Source organism: Gastrolobium bilobum, unplaced genomic scaffold (genome assembly GCF_033153095.1).
Source record: "Gastrolobium bilobum isolate Gb01-03AN ecotype WA unplaced genomic scaffold, APGP_CSIRO_Gbil_v1 utg86235, whole genome shotgun sequence".
In the NCBI taxonomy this organism is placed as follows: Eukaryota; Viridiplantae; Streptophyta; class Magnoliopsida; order Fabales; family Fabaceae; genus Gastrolobium; species Gastrolobium bilobum.
Genome location: NW_026898819.1, coordinates 40,041 through 46,915, shown reverse-complemented (window position 1 = coordinate 46,915; position 6,875 = coordinate 40,041).

Genomic DNA, 6,875 nt, shown 5'->3' with positions numbered 1-6,875 from the left:
ATACCAATGCTATTTTAGACTTCTAATAGGAGAATTAAACTACCAAATTACATGTTTCACTTGCAAAAGGTGGTTCAGGAAACAAATGTGTATGTTTAATTATTGATGAATTTTTATAATTATTGAAGTTTGAGTTTATAAAAAGGGTTTACTTTAATAAGTGGGATTTTGACAAGACAAATGCGATTTTTTAAAAATTCCACCTGTTTAATTCGTTGACCAAACATATTATCGGACTAATGCAAGAAGAAGCGTTTCAGGTGGTTACACGTTTAGTCGCACACCTGACATATGCGCGTATGAGGACTGTGTAGCGACTATAGCAACTTTTATGAAACGTAACATGCTCCTGTCGTCTCTGATGCGTAGCTGAACATGACATGTCTCTGAGACATGCCTGCACATGACGCGTCTCTGACACATGTCTGAATATGACGCGTCTCTGAGCCATACGCGTATCTGGGGCTTACCCCTCCTTCGCCTACCTCTTCTTCCCTGTATGGTTCCCCTCTTCCATCTTCAGTTTTTTTTCCCCCTTTCAGATTTGTTTGATATTCCTTTCCCTGAAAGGTTTAGTCTCTGACGCATTTTTGAGTGCAACACATTTGTGGGCCTTACCACCCCCCCCCCCAAATCCACTGGCATCTTTTGCCTTGTAAGGTTCACCTGAGTGCTCTCATCTTCATGTTTTTTCCCCTTTTCGCATTCTTTCGTTCTCCTTCTACTAGTTGCTGGTGTCCTCTCTTCACTCTCATTTTCTAGCATCCCCTCTCTTCCCTCTTCTGTTGGGAAATTCGTTCCCTCAAACTCCAATGTCAAGCGGGTCAAAGGGAAGCCCGTGGCGGGGAACCACCACTAATGAGCTAAGGCTACACCAACCGTAGCAAGTGGATTCGACACCATGTCTCAATCCAAAACCTTAAGGCATTGGGTTCATGGATCCTTTCACTTATATACTCTTCACTTAGCTCATTACAAACCAATGTGGGACTTATCACACTTGAATATCTCAACAATCTCCCCCTCAAGTGTGAAACTCACCATTGGTATGCTCCCCTTCAACCGAGTACCCGAAGCGCAAAGTACTCGACCCACTTCCTAGCCAATCACTAGGTTAGCTCGAGCCCAATCCGGCTCTGATACCACTGTTGGGAAATTCGTTCCCTCAAACTCCAATGTCAAGCGGGTCCAAGGGAAGCCCGTGGCGGGGAACCACCACCAATGAGCTAAGGCTACACCAACCGTAGCAAGTGGATTCGACATCATGTCTCAATCCAAAACCTTAAGGCATTGGGTTCATGGGTCCTTTCACTTATATACTCTTCACTTAGCTCATTATAAACCAATGTGGGACTCATCACACTTAAATATCTCAACATCTTCAAGTGTCAACCGGTTGTCATTTGTCAGTTCAAGTAAGTTGAATATATTTATCCTTTGTTTATTTTATAATGTTATTGAAACTTTAGGTTAGCTTCAAGAATAGACCGTTTAAAAATTAAGCCTTACATTACGTAAAGTTTAAGCCTTGTAGTTCGATGTGTTGATTGATGGTCTTTGGAATTAATTTACTAACGTTATTTTTCCCGTATGAAGTTAGCCTTTCGAGTACTAAGAAAATTGATTGAAGAGTGAATTTTGCTGCAGTTAAGTTCTTCTAAATTTAGCCTGTCCTCAAGAAAGAAAAACCATAACAATGAACATTACATGGCCTAAAGCTAAAAAAGAAAAAGAAAATGAACATTTATAAAATTGGTGTAAACCTACAACAAAGAAATTAATATGCTAAAAATTGACGGCTTCTATTTGAATTAGGAGTAAAACGTCCACACGAAGGAAGAACAACAACCAATATTAAGGAGTCATCAGCCTTGGTCACATTTTAAACTGCCTATTCCATTGCATAATCGTTGTTGACTGCCATCTGCATAGCTTCCTCGGATTCAAATTCTTGTTTAACAAATAACTCATTCCCTGTTGTCCATATACCACGATACTACCTATCATTGTATTCTCGATCCTCATTTATACATTCATAATTAATGTATGAATAATGCAGAATGTCATTCCAAAATGGATTTACACTACCACCTACACAAAATTCATCATGGCCAGTACATAAATGAACACCGTAAACATTACAAAAATATTGAATGAACGCGTTTGTTAACTAACCTTCGACCATATTTTCAGACCCAACAATACCAATTGTTGACAATTCTTGAATGTTGTTTGAAAATTTCGTGGGCACGTCAGCTGCATTAGGACCCTCATCCTCTTCGCTACTCGTGCTCATCATCATGCTCAGCAGCCAGACAGGCGTCCTCATCTTCCTTTTCTTCCTCTTCTTCATCATCATCGTTTCAAACCCATGTTAGGAGGTTGTCTTCATTGTCATATATAGGATTGATAGGCATGGGCGGAGGTACTGATGATGATGCAAACGTATACACATTATCAGCATCTGGTGTTGTATTTAAATCAAGCAATCGTGTCGGTATCGATAAATCATTGACATTTGCAACTTCTACATATAGCTCAACAAACTTCCTTGCAGTACTCTGATCAAAACTTCTTTCATGTTGTTCCACAAATATATCCAATATAATATCAACAACATCATCATCTATAATTGAGATTATTGTGTACTCATAATTGTCGGCAAGAGCTCTAACTATTACTTTCGAAATATATTGATTCCCTTGCAATTCCAATTTTTGATGAATTTTTCCTTTCAACTGCTCAAAGCTAGTACCGCGCGTAATACACAATGTTCTTTTCTCACCTTCAAATGTTACACCACGACGATCACTAACTATTCTACCATTATAATATATGAGTGTGCGAACTGTTTCTAAATTTGAACTCATCTTTTTTTTTCAAAAAGCAAAACAAAACAAAAAAACACTTGAAACGACCCCTGATATGCGTAAAAAATTGTATGGGTTTCCAAAGTATGTGTTTTTAAGTTACAAATCTCTATGTTTTTTTTTTCAAACAACAAACAAAAAACAAAAAATTACAGAAGTTGAAATGGAAGCAGAAATGCGATCGATCCAAGTTACTACAACATCTCTTTCTTCCAAACAGTAGAAGAAGAAAAAATAAACACGGAGAAATGGCAATAGGAGAATATGTATAGAATTTAGAAGATCACTTCAATATGCATAAGATAATAATAAGAGTGGGAAGAGAGTAATTGAAGAAGCATGAACTATGTTGATTGTATGCCATATAAAGAAATGGGATATGGGTTTTTTCATATATAGAAAACTTTGGGAGATCACTTCGATATATGCATAACTTCAATAATAGAATGAGTGGGAAGAGAGTACGCATGGACTCTATTATTTTTGTATGCCATATATAGAAAAAGGAGATGGGTCACAAGTAGGTTTGTCAAGAACATGTAGCTAGTTGTAATTGGATGGGAACACTGGATGATTAGAGTGGACAGAAACACGCATCAGATACTGTGGTTGTCAGAAAGAAATGCGCACATGATACAGACTTATCAGAAACGCGCACCTAGTATAGATGTGATCAGACTGGACTGACGAAATCAGACTCAAGTCACATGGAACACGCATGTGTCATGTGCGCGACTAAACATGTAGCCTCCAGAAATGCGTCTTCCTGCATTAGTCTAGTAATACATTTGGTCAACAAACTAAATTGGTGATTTTTTTTCCATAATCACATTTCTCAAGTCAAAATCCTTATTAGCTGGACTAAAGATTAATTTTATATTTAAAAATGTGAAGAAAAAATTGCAAGCCAAAGCAAATACATGTGCCAGCCAGGAGTAAAAGTTTTAGTCTTAGTTTTAACATTTAACTAAGCTGTATTTTACTAGTGATTTATTCCTCTAAAATAAATAATATAAAAACACTTTTTCTTCCATTACAATTTACAATCTGCTTTTCAGTTTTCTATGTTGATAGTCTAGTATTATGAGTCAAGACCCTTCATGTGTCCCAAAGGTTTTCTATACCTTTTCAATTTTCGAATCCAAGAAAAAAAAAATTCAAACAAAAAGAAAAGAACATTAATGATCCCTCCACACGTGCTGGGACCGTGACACCCATGCCAGCTCGCAGTTGACAGATCCGCCTCTGCCCACATGTCACGTGCTATTGTACCGTTCTCGAAAAGTTAAACAGAGTTTTTTTTTTTTAAGAAAATTCCCTTTTACACACTAGTAAAACCAAACGAGAAAAATTAACAATGCATTTATTGGTCCTTTTTTTAATATTTTTTTATGATTCTTTATTATATCAATAAAGTAATTTTTTTACTAAATAACAAATAAAAAATAAAAAATCGTAAGCAGAATAATCATTTTTCTCAAAGCAAAATAAATAATAAAATAAAAATTAAATTACAATTTACAACAATGTCAATAAAGAAGTAGAGTAGGGGTCTAATCGTGTGGACCGTTGACTAGGAAGCGTACGGTGCACCAAGTTCAGTGAACGGCACTGTTTAAAAACAGTTACTCTTACCAAACTAATCATAGTCGAAAGGGATTAATGGATGACAGTTAGGAAAAGGTCGTTAGTCGTTAGCCGATAGGTTTTTCTATCCTACGGCGAGAACACGTGTGCGCCAATTGATACGCACGTTGAAATGGAAACCAGAAATTGTATACTTAAAGATTTGTTTTTTTATATTACTTTAGATAACTTTATCTAATATTCATCAAAACGACGTCGTTTTAGGACGAAAATTATAGTATTTTTGTAATTTTAATATATTTTAGGGGTATAATAGTCTTTATTACTCTAATTTTTTAATTTTAAAACGACGTTGTTTTGATGAACATTAGATAAAGTTATCTAAAGTAACATCGGAAACTTTTTTCTCATACTTTAAATATAAAATATAGTTATTATCTCGTTGTTAAATAAATAATTAGTGAATTTTACATCAAAGAATAGACTTCAATCCAAAGGTATAGGACATGCTTTTCTACTGTACAGAACCAACAATGATTGCAATAATCCGTTTCCGTTCATGTATGAAATAAATTTATATTATTACTTTTTATTGTTATTATTATTAAACTGCATTTTTTTATTTTAGATTCACTGAGATAATTGAATTCGTTTTGTGGTAGAATCGTATGTTACATACTTGTAATAATATATGGATTCGGCGATCCCTAGTCTATTTTAATGATAGGAGTGTACCTAGCTGTCCGAAGATACAAATTCACGGAGATTTGCTGTTTTTTTTTTTTTTTTTTTTTTTACAGTTAAGTTGTAATTACGTAGATTAAAAATATTAGTTGATTTTAAAAGATTAATAAGATATTACTTTTAAAATTTCATAGTTGTTTCTGAATATTCCTAAGTGAAATGAAAAAGAGTATTAATGACGTGAGGTAATAATTTAATCAAATGTTGTCATTTTATCTCAAATTCAGGATATCCATTGTATTTCTTAATCTTTGTATAAGATACTTAAATGCCTGACATTTTAAAATAGAAATAGTATAAAGATAAAAAAAACGTAAAATAAAAATAAAATAAACCAATTTTATTAATTAATGTGTCCTAAGTATAAAAAATGTTTTCTAAATAAATTCAAGTCTACATTTTTTATCACTGCCAAATATCCAAGTTAATTTCCAAATCAAATCAAATCAAACTACTTTTATCTTGATGGTTCTAAACAATTTATTTCATTTTACGAGGATATTAATGTTAAATTTTTCAAATAGAAATTAACTAGGTCAAATCAGATATCATATTTTGATTTAAAATTAGTTTGTTAATAAATTTTTTTTATAAGAAATAGTTATGTTTCACAATATCATTACAAAGATGTTGCCATTTTTATATAAGTGCAAATGTTTATTGACAAAAGAAGGTTTAATTAAACCCTAGGACTATGATTAGAATGATGAAGAGGGATGAAATGGATTGTAGATTCGAATATAGTGACATTAATTATCATTATTTGGAGGGGATATAATTTGTTATGTTGGATAAGATAAATTTATCTCATGCAACATAATAAACTATATATCCCCATATTTGGATGGTTTAAAATAAGATTGAACGAAATGAAATCTGGTAAAATGTATTCTATATCAATATTAGTCTTATAGTCGATCCAAAGAGTTGAACCTTATGAGAATATTCAGGGAGTCGACTCGCCTCAAAAAGATTATTAGAGTCGGTATACCATATATATATATATATATATATATATATGTATGTATATGTATTTGTATATATATATTCCATTATATTTCACCTAACACATTTATTTTTCTCCCCTTTAAATTAGGGGTAGGAGGTGAAATTATTTTGCCCCCTAATTTATTTACTATTACGTTCACTTCTCAAATTCTAGAAAGAAAAAAAAAACTTTCATTGATTTCATCATAAAATATTTAAATAATGATACAATAGTTTTATTTATTTCATTCCATAGCATTTAATTCTATTCCATCCCATTCCCCTTTCATTGATTATCCTTAATGAATCTGGGTAAAGATGGTACAGACACCAAACATGTACTGTTCTTACGGTCTTAATCATTCGTTTTCTCTTTTGGAAATGTATCGTATTTTGATAGCTAATTATTAATTAATATAAACATTTTTTAGAGTATTGCGTAAAATAAATATTAATTAAGAGCTACCAAAACTGCATTAAAACCAAAATTCGTGCATGGATTTAAAGCGATTTATAAAATATTTACAAAATTAATGAAATCAGTTAGGCACCAATTTGTGCGCAACTGACTCCACAACAATTTGGATGCAACTGACCACATGATAATAAGCTATGGTGAATTGCAATTAAACTGATGCACACAACTCATCAAAATTTGCCACGTGACATTATGGACACTTTATATTA